This window comes from Mercenaria mercenaria, chromosome 8 (genome assembly GCF_021730395.1).
Source record: "Mercenaria mercenaria strain notata chromosome 8, MADL_Memer_1, whole genome shotgun sequence".
NCBI classification, from domain to species: Eukaryota; Metazoa; Mollusca; class Bivalvia; order Venerida; family Veneridae; genus Mercenaria; species Mercenaria mercenaria.
In genome coordinates this window covers 67,773,989-67,792,137 of record NC_069368.1, presented here as the reverse complement: position 1 = coordinate 67,792,137, position 18,149 = coordinate 67,773,989, and the positions used below count along the sequence as shown (strand labels likewise).

Below are 18,149 nucleotides of genomic sequence, written 5' to 3'. Positions count from 1 at the left end.
ATGGCAAAATTGCCATGGCAATTTTTCTTCATTTTTCTTAAAAAGTGATTTTAACTATTTCCAAACGAATGAATTGGTAGAAATATGTTGTTTTTTATATCGATAACTCAGTTTTTTTTTATTTTGCCATGGTAAAAACTGGCCATGGCAAGATTCTGCCATGGCAATTTTGCCATGGCAAGTTTCTGCCATGGCTACTTTGCCATGGCAAGTTTCTGCCATGGCAACTTTGCCATGGCAAAATTTTACCATGGTAAGTTTGCCATGGCAATTAATTTATTTTTTTCAAATATTTTAAAGGAAGTTGATAATTTTAGTGATTATGAAAAAACAATACTGGCAGGAACAGAGAATATTTAGATTTCTTGGCTCATTTAAATCAGCAAGCGCAGAATCCTGCTACATAGATTGTTTCAACCATTACTGGTTTAAATGCTGATTGATTTTCAGCGGCAAGAAGTAGTTTTTTACTTCCTTGTTTTAATGAATGAAAAGTATGAAATGTAATTTTAATATTACATAACGGTGACGTTTTGTCATATATTTTTTCTATTTAGAACAATACAATATTACTTAAATTACAGAACATATCTATTCATCAAATAAGTAAGTTTCTTTCGTTTATGAAATACGATATTATTTTATGTTTACATACTCTTTTCATTCCCGTTAAGTTACGCTAGTAACCGAAAAACTTCAATATTTTTTCCATCCCAGACGCTTGAATTTCATATCTGGTGCGTGACGTAATTCGGTGTATGTTGTTTTTTTTCCTGTTTAGTTCAGTATTGTCAGTCATATTCAGGCTATTGAACAAATTTATGACATCTATATTATTTTCACACGTGAAGATGAGTATGTAATAAAAAGGTTATTATCTTTGCATTGGGAAATATGCACTCGTTCTTCAGCGGAAGAAGTTATGCTCCTAAAGCCGCGCAATATTTCCACCGAAGAACTCGTGCATATTTCCCGATACAAAGCTAATAACCTATAATTATCATAGTATCTTAGTCTTTGATGTTATATATTACTCGAGAATTATAGCAGCTTGGATAATCAAAAGCCGCCAAAATAGAAAAAAAATATCCCAACAAAAATGTTTAGCGTTTTAAAGATTTTATATATTCTTAAATCTGCATTGAGGTACTTAATTCAAGACATGATTGTGAATACAGCAATTTTTAATGACGAATTGGAAAAATGTGTATCAGATTTTCCCTTGCACATAGGTTTGTGCAACATATGCTACAAAAATGAGCATTTTATATGTATAATCAATGGTGCCTGTTTTACTATAACTTGTAACAACATATTGTTATTCTAAAATTTGTATTGCAATACTAAAAGTGTATTTAAATCAGTTTATTGATTTATTGTGCTCACTCCCATTTTGAAAGAAGGAACAAGTAAATTATTTGCTTAAAGAGGCAAAATCAATACGTATTTTACTTGAGGATAACATTACTAAGACCGACATCTGAATGGAGTTGAAATATTTTGTAGTGGCAATAAATCAATCAGAGGACGTTACTATTATATATAATGTCAATAAAAGATCCGCTACCTAAAACTCTACTTAAAGACCGTTTGAGAGGAAATAATATAAATTTTAGACTAGCCACTAAACTGATAATAAATATATTAATATAGCAAAAAATAAGATTACAATAGCTACCATATAAAACTGTTCGAAGAGATTATTAAAACTGAGAATTATTGTCCCATTGGAAAGCCAGTTAATAGTTTATGTAGGATTTTTTACAAACATTGTTGTTCTGAGCAGTCTGAACTCATACATAATTATACACAAAATATGAGAAGGCTGTACCAAAATTGAAAGAAATAGAAGTCTCAGCAATAATAATTTCTATTCAGAGACTAAGCACCGTACTGCAGTAACTGCGGCACAAAAACAAAAAAGATGTTTTATTTTATTAAAAATTTATAAATATCAAAACTATTGAAGGTCGATGCATAAAAGCTGATGCACCATTCTAATTGCCATATATCTAATGCCAGTAGCTAAATACAATATTCTCTCTTTCTAATAATAAATGCAAAATGCAAAAAAATAATCAAATATCGTATGTTTATTGCTGAAAGGTAATGCTAATTGTCATTGATTTTATTAAATAAAGATCTGCATCATGTCTTATGAGTCTGATTTGAAGCACTTGCATGTCCTACCTTGTCATACCAACATCGGAAAATACATGTCAGCATTAATCTTTGTATGGAGGGCAGGTGCCCCAGGCTAATTGCCAAATGTTAATTTTATTGCTAAATGCCAATAACTTTATGCTAAATACCAATTATTTGATGCTAATATTTTATTAATTTTGTCATTTAGCATTTGCCACTTAGCATGGCGCACCGTCCTTCCTTAGTACTGTTTTGTCATCGTATTGGAAAATTATGACTCAACGTTTAAGATTTAGCATTTGGCTTTAAATATTTTGCGTTTGGCATGTGGCATTTTTCAAATGAAAGGGCAGAGGTATAATGTTAACTTTCTAATGCTATATACTTTATGCCAAATATCAAATGCTAACTTGTATTTAGAGTATTAAGCTTTTTTGATGTTAAAATGATAGTTTTAGTAAATTGAACAAGCCTGTCATGAATGGAACTATACTATTATCAACTAAATAGCAAAAAAAAAAAAAAAAAAAAAAAAAAATCCGGCGCTTAATTGGGCAAATGTATATGCCTTATAAAAGATATGTAATTGCATGTTAATGTATAGAGTTACATTTACAACATCATACGCATTTTGAAACTAAATGTCTATATTTAACATTATTTTTTTCACAAATTAACTAATTTTTATTTTTAAACATTTGCCTTTGCTTATCTTTACTAAAGATTATACAGGTATGGGGTTTTCTTGATTTGTAAAGTTGTAGATAACTATTTGGAGATCACTAAAGAATATAGTATGCAACATCCCAATTTGATGTAAAACATGTGTTTTCATGTATTTGCATACATATTTTAAAGCTAAAAATTCCTCCAATGAATTTGACACCTGCATTAGAATCAGAAAAGTCATAGACCTTCTAACTAACGGAATACAGGATAAAAAGAAGCGAAAGCATTCTGCCCAAATATTCTCAGAGCAAGATTGCAGTTTTATGTGCATGTACTTGTGTTTCTCAGTCCTTCAAATACAACACTTTAATATGCATTTATTCAGCCCCTGAACCTGGATATTCATTAATGAACCAAGAGGTGATACCACTACATTATATGTGCATTCCACCTTTTAACATTCAAGGTTTTAATACAAATATCACAAAAGCTATCTTTTCTGTTACCAGTCCGGCGGGAGGGAGAGGGGTGGGGGTATTGTTTATTTCCAGTTTAATTCCAAATGTCCATTTTATGACAAGCCATAGGAGATTTTTCAATCTAACTTCAAGTACCAAGTACAAAGAAATGAAATTCATTTCTGATAAAAATTCAACTCAGCTGACCCCTGCAGTTGTAAATCCCAGCCACTAGATTGTATCAATGAGTTTCATAAACATTTGGCAGTAAATAACTGATCTCTATCAGTCAGGATCTTGTCAGTTCTTGACATTGATTGATAACAAACCTAAAATTAGGTTTGTGAATTTTCGGATTGTACTAGACTATGATATTGGACATAGAATATAGACTGGCTCAGTTCACTACATTTAATCATAAAAATGTAAAAAAAATATATCATAGTCTAGGAGCTATTCTATATAAATGTGAATGAGAAAAAAGGGGTTGAAATATGCCCAAAGTACTTATTATGTTTGGGCACAACAAAGTGTTTTCATGAAAATAGTAATACGGATTTTATTTCAAAAAGGTTCTCACAATAAAATGAGGTTTACAGGCAAAATGAAACAGTACTTTAAGGCACTGACCTACAGATCAAATGACAACAAAAATGAAACTAAAAAGGTATCAGGAAGCTGATGCTATGTTATGCAAACGCGTATCAGTTGTTTTACTCAGTTTTACAAAAAAAAAACAACAAAAAACAAAAAACCGAAAATGTTTGCTAGGGATAAATCGACTTAATTATGAATTAATCATGAATATCTATATTTAACGATCGGTCAATCCATAATCTTCCACTGCGGGTTTAATAACGTAACCGGAAGATCTTTTATTGCCGCGGCGGCACGGGTTCCTTTGCCACCATGGACATCTCTTTACTTAATATGGCAGTTAAAACTAGTTAGGAAAATAATTCTCAGGTTCATAATAAGACCAAACTTCATTTTAAACTATGATTCGTTTGGCCCGTGCCTTTGAATTTAATATGTGTGTACATAAATTGAAGAATTCACACGAGGCATCATTGGATTTCACATGACGCTCCAAAGAAGTTGACTAATTTCTAATATTGGAAACATTAAAACAATAGTGAAATAATACTAATTTATGAAACATGCGTTGATTTATTTGAACATCTTATTTCTAGAATAAAACGAGTCCAGGCATAATTTAAACTCAAGACAATGATATATTACTAAAATTTGATACCAAAAACAACTCTAAAAAATCGTATTTCAGACAGAATAATGTAAAATACCAAAGATATTCTTAGAACTACGGTGATAAGTGATAGGAAGTAATAGAAACTTAACTTTTTAATATTATCTTTCTGACGAGAAAAAGATGTATGTCTAAAATGTCAATGAAACAAAAGAAACAATCCGATGCTATAGTAAACAGATCGAAAAAAGTCCTTAATAGCTTTTTGATATGTCAAATGTGTAGCAAATTGTTTTATTCATATGTAAATACTTTTTATGATATGTCAACAGCGCTTCTTGCAGGTTAACTATTGAACTTTTCACAGAACTTTAGGATGATATATTTGGTCGAGTTATTCGAGTGATTACTTGCTGACTTTGAATTATTTGCTCAAAAACTCGGTATGTTTTTTTTTGTGTGTGTGTGTGTGTGCGTGCGTGCGTGCGTGCGTGCGTGCGTGTGTGTGTGTGTCGGTGAAAATCAATGAAGTTTCTAATTATGAATTGGTCACAATTTTGCATTCATGAATTGCAAAAAAAAAGTTAGAACAGTTGAGTTAAGAGAGAAAGTTCACTTTCCTTTTCCGCTTAGCTGTATAACGAAGTTCTGACGTAAAACAAGTAAACATTAGCAATACACTTTATTATAGAGTTTACCTGACAAAAAATAAATATCCATGTTAATTATTCGATCAACGGTTTTATCTGCATTATCAAGTTATTGACACATTCTGGGTATAAAGATAAGGTCTAATTTGATGAATGTAGCTTTTAAACCATATACATTTAAACTTCTAATTAACACAATTCCCAGTCAAGTCTTAGTGAATAGTCTTTATTAGTCAATACCAAAAGCGATAACATAATCATTCATAGAACGTCTGTCGTATAAATATGAACTTCCTCTGAGAAAAAGAAGGGTAAAACTTTGTTCTCAATCGTGTTTTTGCGCATGCACAGAGAACATAGGTGTATTCGTCTTTGGTTTCGATTTCTATATCTTTACTTAGTAAAATGGATAGAAATCATTTGACTGTAAGCAAAATTAAAAGCTACTTGAAATTTTCGTTTAAAAGTTATATAACTATTTTAACATGAGAATAAAAATGTGTAAATGTATGCTAGTGAAATTTGCAAAAAAAAATTAAAAAATGTACCGCTTGTGAGTTTCAGTGACGTATAAAAACTAGAAGCTGCAGCGTTATGAATAGAATTCTAAATTATGGACTAAAAGCGAAAACAGTATGGATGTTAAGCTTTAGCGCCTGCCTGTAATTATTATATGCCGGATTTTATCTAGCCGCTATCAATGTTCATCCGTCGTTTGCAGACTTCAGCTTATTTGCTAGGTTTACTATCAAAAATGAGACATTTAAGCAGAGCCAAAGCTTGATTGCTGCTACCAATCATATCGATAAAGCTGAATTATTTGAAAAGAGAACTGTTGGAATTTTGATACCTTCAACCACACGTAGATTGAAAGCTCCTGCATTTCATAAGCTAAGCTTACAAACTTTATGTTTACCATCCATTTATAAAACCATCGAAAACAAGTATGTATACAAGATTTATATCGGAACTGATCGAGAAAACTATTTGTATTCAATTAAGCGTAAAATTGAAACCCTCTTTCATAACGTGAGTGTTTGTGAGGTGTCCGGACAAACGTTTGTAAAAGCCGTAAATGCTATAGCTAGAAAGGCTTATGATGAAGGTATGGATTACTTAGTTTGTATAAACGATGACACTTCATTTGAAACGAAAAACTGGACATCAGCAGGTTTAAATGTTCTTCAATCTTACAGTCCTCCAAATGTTGATGTTGTCGGTCCAACATGCAAAAGTGGGAATACCGCAATATTGACTCATGATTTGGTTCATCGTACGCATTTAGATATATTCGGATTTTATTACCCTTCGTACTTTGACAACTGGTGGACTGATGACTGGATTACAAATCTGTACAAATCAGAGCGATCAACTAAACTTGAATCCTGGGTTGTGAAGCATCATCTAAAATTTCATGGTACAAGATACAGTGTAGATTATTCGAAAAAACAACAATTGAAAGATATCGTATTGGATGGTCAAAATCAACTAAGAAAATATATTTCCAGTTTGTAGCAATCAAATTATATTCATTGCTCAAACATTAATAATCAATTCTGGAGACGGTTTTATCTTTATTTTATTTGATTTCAATTATTGTTATTACCATGACTGTTTTCATAATTAAAGACTAAAATAAGTAATTAGTAATTAACAGCACAGGTAAATTCAAACAAATCGTAATCTCTTACGGAGGTTTGTTTAGTCAAATTGTGAAACCCTTCTGGGGGCTTGTAGTAGTAAAACGTTACGTTTCTGTTGTTTTACATTTTTGAATTTGTCGGTCGATGTAGCTTCATATTATGGCTACCGCTTAAAATATTAATTTTAGAAACACATAATTATGGCACCATTGTCTATTATATATCTCATGTTAATGGCTAGAATTCTGAAGTCAGAATAATTTAAGCGATTTGTTTGGTTTTATTCATTTTTTATACCTCAACCACTACCACTATCACCTCATCCACTACCTTCACAACCATTTGAACAACTACCTCCGCCTCCACCACAAGCACCAACGCCACCACCTCCATCTCAGCCATCACCTCCACCACCAGCAACGCCACTTCTCTCTTTACCACCAACTCAACCACCTCCAACCCCAATCACCTACAATTCCACGACAACTCAACCGTCATCACCACCTGCAACACTACCACCTCCATTAAGACTACTAACAGAACCACCTCTGCCATCATCCCCACCAGCACAGCCTCCACCACTACAGCCACCGCCTCCAACAAAACACCCGACAACACCTCAACAGCTACAACTCCAATACATTTCACAGCAAAATCTGTCTGAAAAGCATTTGAATGGCATGTTAAGATTGCAAAAATGCAAAGCAGCGTCTTGTTTTTGTACGAAATTCATTAAACGTCTATTTCACGAATGAATAAGTGTCCTGTTTCCCATCAGTCATTATCTAGCACTGACAACATACGGATAAATTAGTGTTATGTACACATGAGTTACCAAACTACTGGCAGTTATTCGCCATCCACCCCTTGGAAATCCTTGCGGCAAAAAGAATGGTGTTGAAATAACGTCTTTAAACTAGAAACAAACAAACAAACAAAGCATCTCTATAGGTAAATTTGTTTGTTTGTTTTGGGTTTAACGCCGTTTTTCAACAGTATTTCAGTCATGTAATGGCGGACAGTAAACCTAACTAGTGTTCCTGGATTCTGTACCAGTACAAACCTGTTCTCCACAAGTAACTGCCAACCCCCCCCCCCCCCCCCCCCGCCACATGAATCAGAGGTGGAGAACTAATGATTTCAGACTCAGTGTCGTTTATCAAATAGTCAAGGTGAACATACGCCCTGCCCGAGGATCGAACTCAATGCCCCGCGATCCGTAGACCAACTATTGGTAAAGGATGGCGCATTTGTCTGTTACATATTCTATGTAAATGACTGAAATTCTGAAATCATAATAATGTAAGCGATTTATTTCGGGCTTTTTACTATTTCTATTTGCTAAGGCTGCGTTGTGTAGTTATGATCCTGCGAAATTTAAATTTTGAGACCCTTTATTAATTACAAGTCGCTGCCTGAGTGTGTTCCAAATCGTAACTATTACACAATATAATAAGGGGTAAACTTGTATTTTGTCTACATTGGATGGCATTTTAAGGAAATATTTACTTTCATTCAATCATAATTATCGGAGGATGTTTCAGTTCTGTTATAGGTTACATTCTACCAATTCAATTCCTTATTTATTTCATATTAATAACAAAACATTCAGACCTCAATTTTCAGCACTTTAGAGCATTTCAATGATATGAAAAACCATGTATGGTCATTTAGTATAACATGTCTTTCTTATCAAAAATAGAAAAATATTGACCTGTTATGTTGAAAATAAAAAAATAACTGTTCTGAGAAACATCACCCTCTAAAAATGCCCCCATGAAAACAGCCGTTTAGCAGTTACGCGTAGGGAGACATTTTTCGCAAAGAATAAAACTTTTTCCAAGAAATTTACAATGAAATGGTCCCAGATCTATTCCAATACTATAAGCAATAAACAGAAGCCAAAAATTTAACTGTCACCCCCCTCATGTCACTCATTATACAAGATTTCATCTATACATGGAACTAAAATTTTTGGACTACTTCACATTAACACTGAGTAGTCACTTCCGGTTTAGTGTAATCCGTCCTTAAAGCACTATTACATAAATCTAACATCTCAAAATCGAAATATTTCTTGCTCGCTTTTCTGTCGTCTACACATGAAATAAATGAGTTATATATCAGTGGTATACACTATATAAAGCTTTGCTTTGCATTTGAAAACACAAAACGGTTTGACAAAGGGTTGTATACATGCTAAGGCAACCGAAAATATACTGTCATAGAGCTTCTATTGTCGGTGTTTTTTTAATCTTTGGGTGTATTAGAATAAAAAAAAATGTTCTTCACATCTTGCGAATCCTAAAATATCTAATCAAGCTTTAAATAAGGAAATATCACAATGATTATTCAAAATAAATACATTCTTATTTTTAGTGACAGTTTTTGGAACACTAGGAGCTACAATGTGTATAGTAGAATTTGACGTTCTTTTAGATTGCACAAAGGCAATCAGCTTGGAAACGAGATTGATGAGTTTAAGCAAGTGAACACACAAATTACAAAAAATCGGTTCTTAAAGCTCCGGGGAATGGTTAGTTTGTAAAATTTGTCATCTTTGCAGACGGTAGAAGTGATAACGGGGAAAGAAACGTGTAAGCAGAGACTTGCCAGAATGCGATGTTACAGATGCCTGATTACAAACTTTATCATGTGGTAAGTGTTCAAAACTAAAACAATAAGACTTCTTAACTTGGAATATGTTTTGGATGTGCAACAATGTTTTTACATTGCTTAGATCGCTTACTCAGCATGTCCAGGAAAGGTATATATCTATATTTACTGACTGCAATGATATGACTGAAATATCGTTGAAAGAAGTGTAAAACCAAAACAAACAAATTTGTGCTTACATGAACTTTCTTACTTTCTCAGAACTATTTGATACAACTATCACAGTCTCAATAACATGTTATTTACTTGTAATATATGTACAGTTGATATGAGTCCCAAGAGGTTGAGGACTCTCTGTAATGATAGTTGGAACACAATCATAACCACCACATTACAGCCCTGCATATATTCCATGAAAACTCTAGGTGATGAAGTGTGCGGGATTTGTTGATTTTTTTTTCTGTAATTCATGTTCATATATGTGCCACAGTGTGTCAGTTATAACTACTGCTATGATGAGCAAACGGCATGAATGAACTTGGCATGAATGAACTTGAATTTAATGTTCATTTTACATTTTGTATTCCAGCAGGAGGATGACAAATATACGAACCTCATTTGCAGATACATCAATAGTGCTAACGAGCACACGTGAACCAGCAACTAGTAGTCCTGAAGAGCAAAAGTGAACATACAACTTCCTCCGTAGCTACATTAATAGTTAATAAAACAACCGAAGAACCAACAACTCCATCGGTTGATAATACTGAGTCCTCCACTTACACTCAAGCTGAGGACACTGATTTGTAGACAGGTATTGGGAGTATTTTTGCAACTCTACCAATATTGAAAAATGGTACTGTTAAATTACTAAGTTACAAGCAGCATTAATAATAGTCATATCATCTTCTGTCATTTCGGTGTGTGTGTGTCTGGCTGTCTGTCTCTCACACAGCTTGTCTGAACTCTAAGTCGAACATTTCTCACCCGATGTTCACCAAACTTGAATAAAATATGTCTGATCATAAGACCTCTGCCAAGTTCGATAATTAGCCAAATCGGCCCAGAAACATTGGCATTATGGCCCTTTAATTACCAAAAGAATGCGCTTTTCTGCGGGCAAAACATGCCATATCCTACTAATTATTAGTATAGGTTACGTTTCGCCTGCACGAAAGCGCATGCGAAATTAGTAGTACAGGGTCGTTTTAAGAAAACAATATATAAAGACTGACTTACTATTTTGATGATTAGGCAGTTGTAGGAGACATGCGTTTTTCTCAAAAACATCTCTAGTTATATTGTTGAAATAGGTTTAGTGTCAAATGCAATGCATATTTTGTCTATTCTCGTATATTGTTAAAATATTTTCAGTGCCGAATGCCATGTATAATTTTTGGAATACTTGTTATGATATTGATCACAAATTCTAATTGTGTTCTTAGTAAAAAAATGTTAAAACTTCAGAGTTTCTGTCTTTCTGTTGAGTAGTAATTAAAAGTTATATATGCCGACATCCGTAGCCACTGGACATTACCGATAGGTATTTGCTATTAGCAATTTGTATGGTAAAAATTATTAACGAGCTATTTAAAGAACATCCTTAGTAGTTTAATGGGAAAGGGGGTGAACTGCTGCCTATGAAGTATCGTGAATGCAATGTTGTGTTGTTAAAAGCAGCATATATTTCGTACAATATACTAGAAGAAGGGTGTTTCAGTTGAGCACAGTTCATTAATAAAAGTTTGAGCCTGAACTCAAAGCTCATATATTTATTCATTTAGCTCTTCTTTAGCAGGTCGCGCGTGATGCTGTAAATTCCCCCTTTATACCTTACGTCCTTATATGAAAATGAATTACTTTAAATAAACTGGATGTTGACCAGCGCCTTTACTACCTTGATCTTTTTTTTAACTCTTATGAAGAGACTCAATGAAATTGGATATGTTTTTATTTTGCTTGGCTGCATTCTGTTTCCAAAGGATTTAAAAAGAAACATTAGCTATCACAAAAATAATCTTTAGGTGCCGCATGGCGGTCAAAAAAATATCTACATACTTTGATACGGTGAGTTCCGCTTAAGCCGATGCTAGGGGGCAAGAGGTTTGTACCATTTAAAATATTTTGAGTAATGTTTAGTCCGCACAAGTATAAGCTGCTATTAACTTGACGGGTAAATCGGTAAGAGTTATAACAGCTTTTAAAAACGGCGTTTCCTCCCAACCCAGTTTCCCTTTTAATAAATCTTATGATGTTTCATTTATTATCTTGAATCTTTTTTGTAGTTAATTAGCCTGAACAAGATTATTATCGACACAGCAAAAAGGCAGTAATTGTATAAATGACCAAGCCATAAACATATTTATTGCGTGTTTCTTTTATTCTAAACATCGTCTATCACCATACGAATCTTCTTTGATTATCTTTAAGTATAGACTTTGGGGATTGGGGCCATAATTATGACCGCACTGATCGTTCTCCTTGACCTTTACTAACCTCTACTGACAACGATAACAAAGAGCAGGTTTTGATCAACTAAAAATCTTTGGTTATTACCAAAGGAAGAGAACATAGGTTTTAACAGGCCCCTGGTAAAGTCAAAGAAACATATGTTTGGAATTCAACTTAGAGTAATAAAGGAAGCAAATATTTAAGGTCGATCCACATCTTAGGACCGGAATGTAGAATTTCGACGGAAAAGTATGAAATTTGGCTCAAATATAGATCAAACTCTATATTTTCAGAATGTATGTTTCTTTTTCGAATTTACGTTTGTGTGTTGACGTTAAAAGCGCCATCTGGTTGCACCCGATTTTTCACGTCAATTGCCCGTTTTTCTGTCATAATTTCAAGTATATTTTTGGCAATTTCATTATTGTTTTCGTTTGCGCATTTAGTTGTCTGTTCCAATGTATTTGACGAAATCTAAATGTATTTAGTGAATGATAAGATCGTCATTTTTTCTGAAAACAAATTGGCTGACGCCGAAATCGTTATAAAATTTGTACGTGAAAATTTACGCATTTTGTCCTATAACATTTTTTTCCTTGCGGTCAAAGTGTTTCGTTTTTTGAAAGGGTCTGTGGTAATGTTCACCCTTTAAAATTATCAAATAAAAAAGGCATGTGTTCTCGTTGGATTTTTTGCTAAAAATCTTTGAAAATCAAAGTTAAATGTCGAAAAGCGCGACGTTATAACGTCTTTACAGGACAGGCCGTCACAAGGCACGACATTACAAGATATTTAGCAAGTCAAGACTGTAACAATAATTGGGGTAACTACGGCTTTAGATAAAACCGTTTTATATGGGGTTTTTTTCAACTGTATACCAGTCTATTTTGTCACAAATACAGACTTTTCAAACTGATATTATTTTTGATACGCCGACATAGAGCTTTGATCTATTGTGTCATTTATTGACGCGAGTAAATTTCTTCTTTTTTGTTGTTGTTTTTATTCACGGCGGTTGAAAGGGTAAACCCCTGTTTTCTCAAATTTCATTCAAAATTATCAGTTATGACTGAAGCTATAAAGTTTTATGTTCAATTTATTATAATGCTAGCACCTATTTAGTCATAGAACATAATCACTGGGATGCATCATTGGAAGTTTTCGACAATTTATACTAAATTTTATGAAAATTTATGTTTCAGAGAAAGTTATCTATAACAAGTTTTGTTTTTCTCTTATTAAATCATATTTTATTGCTTCTGAAAACATAATACATAGCACATATACATAATAAGTAACAAAAGTCCGCCCGCTTAGCTCAGTAGGTAAGAGCGTTGGTCTACGGATCGCGGGGTCGTGAGTTCGATCCTCTGGCGGGGCGTATGTTCTCCGTGACTATTTGATAAACGACATTGTGTCTGAAATCATTAGTCCTCCACCTCTGATTCATGTGGGGAAGTTGGCAGTTACTTGCGGAGAACAGGTTTGTACTGGTACATAATCCAGAACACTGGTTAGGTTAACTGCCCGTCGTTACATGACTTAAATACTGTTGAAAAACGGCGTTAAATCCAAAACAAACAGACAAAATAAGTAACAAAAGCAAATGGATTGTGCTACTAGTAATTGAAACATTAGAAGTCAGCCCTTCCCAAGTGCGTAACATAGAAAATGAAAAATGAACGAGTGTATTTGTTTAATTAAGCATTCCTTATACAAAGATATATGATAGTGATAATAATTACAAAGATAAAAAATATGAAGGAGAAGAAGAAGAAGAAGGTGAATACTATAATGATGATATCAATGTAGTAACAAAATGATAACAAAAATAGTATTTATGATAATAATTACACGATGATGTAGTAACAAAATGATAACAATAATAGTATTTATGATAATAATTACACGATGATGTAGTAACAAAATTATAACAATAATAGTATTTGTGATAATATTTACTCAATGATAATTAATACATTTTAGTATAAGTTAAGTTATGGTTGTAATCATTATAGATGAGCTAGAGAAGAAAAGAAAAAGAAATATATGCTGCTCTATATCCCCGGTGTCTACCCAGTAATCACAAACATCCTGTCCCAAAGTAACGTAATAATGATAAGAGGACATAAGAAATACATTTATGTACTGTCGAAACGTCTTGTATGGTTGATATAGTTTTGAACTTCTGTGAAAAGAGTAGTGTTATCTTCTATAGAAGTATTATCATTGCCATATAATAGCTTATAGACACTAAGTAGATGAAATAATCTTGTTTTAGTAAAAAGTTCTCTTCTTTGATGTGAAAAACGAGTGCATTTAAAGAAGTAGTGTTCTGCGTCTTCCGTTTCGGATCCGCAGTCGCAGTTTGGATTTTCTCTGATGTGATTATTAAACAAGTCGGCGTTTAGATTACTGCACTTGTTCCGTAACCTAGCGTGAAACACAGAGTATCGTCTGTCACCGATTAAGTAAAACGTAGGAAATTGTGGAGGCTTGAAAATTTCATTAAGTTTGCTTTTGAAAGCTGAAAGAGTTGGTAGCTGACGAGTTTCAATATTCAGAACATTCCATAACTTTATTGCAGAGGGAATAGTAGACTGGGAGTAAATTTCAATACGCCTAGCTAAAATTTCAAAATCGGCATTGTTTCTTAAATTGTACTGATTTAAGTCCTTCACGATCGATGGAAATAAATTTAGTAAATATGTTGGAAGATCATCATTTTTACCTTTGTATATTAAAATTAATTTTTGTATTTTTCTGCGGTCAGAGAGAGAAACCCATCCAATTTCGTAAAGAAGTCTTTCTATTGATACTGAACGCGTTAGCCCAGGAACAATACGCGCTGCTTCAAGTTGAATCTTTTCTAATTGATCTTTTTCATAATTCGCACAGATATCCCAAACAACAGAGGCATATTCTAGAACTGGTCTCAAATAAGCTATATATATTTTGTTTAAGGTGTGCTTTCTAAACTTAAATTTCAGCGCTCTCATAGATCCTAGAATTTTTGCTGCCGACTTTACAATATTAGATATATGTTCGTGCCAAGATCCCTCTTTAGAGAGTGTTATGCCAAGATGTTTGTGATGTTCGACAAAGTTTAACTGAGTATTTTCAAACAATAGATTAGGACATTGTCTACGCGCGAGGGAAAAGAACATAGCTTCTGTTTTTGTAGGATTAAATGTAACAGCCATTGTTTTGACCATTCTGATATTTTTATAATGTCAGAATTTAGAGAAAGTTCAATTTCGTGTATATCTATAACAAGTTATTTCTATGTTTCTAATCAAGGACATAACCACAATTCACAGGACACAGTGCTCTATTTAATGTATTTCAACTTTCACATATTAAATACACAAGAAAATACATGTAACTGGATATTGTAATTTAGATTATTGCAGCACGTGGCACAGTATATAAGAGATCAGGTAAAAAATTAAGCGTATATTATATATTTCAATGGACCAGATCGGGTTGAAAGATGTCAAAGAAATATATAAAATAATTATTATGTTTTCTATTATGGCGTAAAGGTTAACAGCACGTGAACTTTCTGATGATTTAATCAGCACGTGAACTGTCTTTTAATTTCATCCGCCTTTCAAAACTTTTTTAACACGAAAATAAATAGAGTCATAGATGTGAATTATTTTGTACAAAACAATATGTCTTAGCCGCAACTTTGCTGTTACCATACTTTCTCTGTTTTTGTGACAACGATCTGTTTGTATGCATGGCTGTACAATTTGACAGTGTTAAAACAGTAGCACAACTGTTCAGATATAAATGAAAAACATTACCAAGTAGCAAAATTCATATTACCGTCCTTAAATGTTGACCTTAATTCCGGTGGGTTAAACGTTTGACTTTACGAAACTGAAACGAAGTGTTCATCTTCTAGGCAAGGTAAATTGATACTATGAAATCACTTAAGGTAACAAAAAACCGCCCTGCCCACCCAACAGCGTAATGATAGGAATTGGATGCGCATAAAAATTGTGTCTTATGGAAAATCTGTCACACATTTTTACCCTTATAAGGAGAATGCTCATTTCGAACCTAATTCCTGAACAAATGTTGACGAGCGCATGAGGTGCGAATCAGAAATGTGTCACATGAAATTCTGTTACGCTGTTCTACGCATACTGCGATCATTCACTGTATTTCAACCGATTTCTGTACGAAATTTGGAACCGCGCGTGGATGTACATCAGAAATGTGTAACATGAAGAATGCGTCAAACACTTCTACATTTGCTAATCAAGTTTCAGATCGTTACTCCAAGAAAGCTACAAGTCCATTGTTTATGTAGTTCACCACACACTCCTTTGCTATGAGGGACCGTAAATCAGCAAAGCGTCGCAAGATTTAAGCATAGACACCGACGGTCAAATTGACTCCGAAATAACCGTCCCACAACTTCGTTGGGTTTGGGGAGGGGGAGCGGTGCTGTACAATATTAAGCAAAGATCATTTAGATAATGACATCATCTCTGTGAAGAGCTTCAGCACTTTTTTTTCAAAATATAAGCGTTCTTTTAGGTATAAAACAAAACATGTAATGATCAAAGTTAATTACCGTATACCTGAAAAACTATTTCTAGCGAGCCCATTTTCTGTTCTTTGCCAAGATCTGAGTTGCGATAATACTGCTTGGGGATGCTTACGGGGTCACCGAATTCATTTTCGCATTATATTACGTTACGCTACCCCTACCCCCAGAATCATAAGAGTATTTTTACATGTATCTCCTCCTTTAAGAATAAACTTACTTTTTTATTTTTGCGAGTAAAATTAAATCAAAATAGCATTTAAAACTCTGTTACATTAGCGAAATAATTTCTGTGTAGTGTTTAGATTATATTCAATATATGAGAATGCGACAAAATCAACACCTCGTTACCCTTTGCGCTGAATTACATTACTCTACTCCTTCCCCAGATAAAAAAAAGCGTAATTCAATGGATTTGCTGATTCTCGTGATCAAGACAAACTCATTTTTAACCTATTTTAAGTAGAATTTAATCAAAAGAGGCCTTTAAAACTATTAATGATTTTATTCAACGTTACAAGTGAAAAGATTTATCTCGCAAGTTAATAATAATACATGAAAACTCATGTATCGATGCACATTACATTGTTAACATTTACAAAAAAGTAATAATACTAATAATAAACGACAGAACATTGTGAAAATCCTTTATTTGAATTACCTCAATCTTTTTAATTTTAACAAGTACCTGCATAGAATTCCATCACAGGCCGCTTGTGCCATAAATACCCTATTAGTTAATATAGGTGATTTCTTAATGAAGCAGATTAGAACGACAACCAGTCTTCAGGGCAGGTAACCTAACCGGTGTTCTTTAATTCTGTATTCTCAAAAAATAACTTCTGTCTTCACCACATAAATCAGAGGTTGAGGAAGAATGATTTAGGACTAGTGCCTTCTATCAAATCGTCACGCCCTACCCGGGGAACCGAACTCACAATCCATAGATCTGCGCTCCTTCTACTGAGCTAAGCGGATTGGGTAAAAGAAAGAATAATGAGCACTAAACTTGTAGAAATAAGGATTTTTGGCAAATAGCGTCTGTGGTATAGAACTTCTAAGTAATGAAAAATTAACTCTGTCCTGTAGAACCAAATTACGCCATCAAATTATGTGAACATATTCGTGAAGCTTCTCGTTTTTAATAAAACTGTGTGGTCACTAGAAATATAAACTTCAACCATCTGAGAAATCATTTTTTTCTGCCACACCGTTTAGAATTATTATTAGAATATTACAGTTCTGTAGGAAATTTACAGTATTCTGTTATACTGTATTAACGGAACATATTTAGCACGGTAACGTCATGGTTTCTACAGTCTTACGCGTCGCGCTTTTTGGCATTTAACTATGATTTTCAAAGTTTTTTAGCAAAAGATCTAACGAGAACACATGCCTTTTTTATTAGTTTATTTTAAATGGACACAGCAGCAGACTATTTCAGAAAATGAAACACTTTGACCGCACGGAAAAGAAGTTATAGGACAAAATGCGTAAATTTGCAAGTACAAATTTTATAACGATTTCGGCGTCAGTCAATTTGTTTTCAGAAACTGACGGTCTTTTAATGCAATAAATACATTTAGATTTCGTCAAATACATTGGAACAAACAACTAAATGCGCAATCGAAAAAAAAATCGCCAAACTATTATTGAAATTATGACAGAAAAACGGGCAATTGACGTGAAGAATCGGGTGCCACCAGATGGCGCTTTTAACGTAAACGCACAAACGTAAAATCGAAA

At 33.5% G+C, this 18,149-nt stretch overlaps 1 long non-coding RNA gene across 1 annotated transcript; it reads left to right on the top strand.

Moving 5' to 3' along the window:
- The first annotated feature begins 5,531 nt into the window (after window positions 1–5,531).
- On the top strand, window positions 5,532–10,830 carry LOC128559188 (uncharacterized). The gene is made up of 3 exons (XR_008372264.1): window positions 5,532–6,546; window positions 9,152–9,430; window positions 9,978–10,830. It is a non-coding gene; the product is annotated as an uncharacterized LOC128559188 (long non-coding RNA).
- Window positions 10,831–18,149: the final 7,319 nt, after the last annotated feature.